The sequence below is a fragment of the Emys orbicularis genome, chromosome 23, assembly GCF_028017835.1.
Source record: "Emys orbicularis isolate rEmyOrb1 chromosome 23, rEmyOrb1.hap1, whole genome shotgun sequence".
NCBI lineage: Eukaryota > Metazoa > Chordata > Testudines > Emydidae > Emys > Emys orbicularis.
The window spans coordinates 181,520-184,140 of NC_088705.1; the positions used below are offsets into that span (position 1 = coordinate 181,520).

The 2,621-nt window shown below is 50.3% G+C and overlaps 1 long non-coding RNA gene across 1 annotated transcript; it reads right to left on the minus strand.

Annotated features, from left to right (window-relative positions):
* Positions 1-943: 943 nt before the first annotated feature.
* LOC135893692 (uncharacterized) lies at positions 944-2,148 on the minus strand. Its single transcript, XR_010562333.1, has 3 exons — positions 2,068-2,148; positions 1,585-1,702; positions 944-1,025 (listed from the first exon to the last, which is right to left on the minus strand). It is a non-coding gene; the product is annotated as an uncharacterized LOC135893692 (long non-coding RNA).
* Between the last annotated feature and the right edge of the window lie 473 nt (positions 2,149-2,621).

Sequence of the window (2,621 nt, forward strand, 5' to 3'; positions counted from 1 at the left end):
TGGAAAATTCGCCCCTTTTCTCAAAAAAGACAAGAAATGGCCCAACCAAGCAAATGTCACAAAGTCTGGAAATGAACAGCTGAGGTGGGGGGCTCCTTTCAGACCCTCACTTCCGTCTAATCCTTCCTCTAGTCCTTTTGCCCTGCCCAATTTACACCGCTCAACCAACCACAACTTTCACCCTTTGTTTTCCTGTGCACAATAAAGAACACTGTCGGACTGATGAGTGTCAACTGTAGGGATTCGGACAGCTCCGTTAGTTGTGTCCGAATTCCAGGCCTTGTGTCTCTTTGGTGATAAAGAGAGGAGATTCCTCGGGCTACGTTCGAAGAGATTCATGTGGCGGTCCTTTCTGAAATGTGTGGATGTTGAGATGTTGTAGGTAGATGCGGTGGTATTCAGAGCCGGCACGTGGGTGCACCTAACCCTACTAACAGGACCGCGTCACAAGTAAGAGGGGTCTTTTCTGGTAAAGGTAGGGGGCATAAAGTTGTCATTTTCTTGGTGGGGTAGGAGGTAAGTCGGGAAGGGTGTCGCTGAGGGATGGAGGATTGATTGGAAAGGGGACACTCAGCAGGATCCCTCCCTTACCTGTTCATTTCCAGATCTTTTCACATTGGGGACTCCCCCTCCCCCCGCCATTGTGTAAAGGAGGAGTATTTTACTAAAGAAAGGGTGACTGCCCTGTAATCAGGGTTCAGGTCTCTTTCCCTTTTCTCCTCCCTGTATTGGCCCCCTTAACGGCACCCGACATAGTCACTCTGCAGAGTAGACTCTTGCCCCTCCGCAGCCTTGATACCACAGAGCCCCTACCCAACGTGGAAGCACACGGTCTGTGAAGAAAACTAGAGGGAGCACACATGAGGAATTCAAAGCACTGACCTCTTACTCATAGCCAATTATGAACAGTCCTCAGGTTTCCGCCTCCCAGATATCTGCTTAGAAGGATGTCCAGGTTGCTCAGGTCCACTTGTGCCAGCTTCTTCTGTGGCTGGGGCTCCTGGCCAATTCCTCTGCAAGCGCAGCTTCAAAAGCCAAGCATGAGCCATCACTACACAAATCTCTATTGGTGTGTGAAATCTTGCCCTCATCCCTGCCTCTCTCTCCCATCCCATCTACATCAGCCCCACTGGATGAACAGAAACTGAGTGATCATTTCTCTCGTGGAGCAACAGTGACACCAGGCAGTAACAGTGCCACCAGGTGGCCACTCGGTGTAATTGCACAGAACATGTCTCTCATGAAGCAAAATGGAGACTGCGTGGCTACCCCGGGTAATCACAGAGCATTTCCTTCATGGAGCAATATTGACACCGGGTGGACACTCTGTATAGTTGCACAGAGCATTTCCCAAATAAAGCAACAGTGACACTGGGTGGCTAATCCAGGTAATGCACAAAGCATTTCCCCCATGGAGCAACAGTGGCACTGGGTGGACACCTGGGGTAATGCACAGAGCATTTCCTTAAGGAGCAACAGTGACACTGTGCCGTGATACAGCAGGGCCAGAGAGCAGCAGGAGAATGGTAGAAGAAAACTAGAGTGGTACGGATGAGCAACAGAGTGCCATAATTGTTCACTCACAGCCAGTCATGGAGAAGACAAAGCGGAGGACTGTTCATCTCTGCTTACAAGGATGTCCAGGCTGCTCAGGTTCACTTCTTCCAGTTTCTCCTCCGGCTGGGGCTCCTGGGCGATTCCTCTGCAAACACAGCATATAACCCAAGCAGGAGCCATCACTGCCCAAAGTTCTACTGGTGTACGAGATACTGCCCTCCCTCTCCCATCCACTGTACATCAGCCCCACTTGATGAACAGTGACAGTCAACTCCCACAGTCACCCCCACCACTACCAATGGAGGATCTAGTACCATCATGCTTCTCTTCCCCCTCCCAATGCCCCATTGGGTTGCAGACGCCCCAGACCAAGCCTGTGAGCATGCACCATTGCCCATGTTCTATGCAAGGAGACAGGACAAGGGGAGAGAGAGAGAGTATGTTGGCCAACATATGAGAGCTCAAAGAGAGACACATAGGAAGAAGGACAAACTCACCACCTGTACTCACCTTTCCGGTTCCAGGCCTCTGCTCAGGTGAACATGCTCCTCCCTGTCCAAGAAGATCAGCTGCTCCCAAGATAGGGAAATTCTCCCTCTGCACCCAGAACAAGGAGGAAAACTTTTATTACAAACCGAGCCCCACCTAAAGGGAAGCAGATGTTTGTACTCAGCCTTTACCACACATGTATCTTAGGCCTGGTCTACACTACACCTTTAATTCGGATTTAGTGGCTTTAATTCGAATTAACTCTGGAACCGTCCACACAACGAAGCCATTTAATTCGAATTAAAGGGCCCTTTAATTCGATTTCTGTACTCCACCCCGACGAGCGGAGTAGCGCCAAAATCGAATTTGTCAATTCGAATTAGCGTTAGTGTGGCCGCAATTCGATGTTATTGGCCTCCAGGAGCTATCCCACAGTGCACCATTGTGACCGCTCTGGCCAGCAATCTGAACTCGCATGCACTGGCCAGGTGGACAGGAAAAGCCCCGGGAACATTTGAATTTCATTTCCTGTTTGCACAGCGTGGAGAGCACAGGTGACCACAGAGAGCTCATCA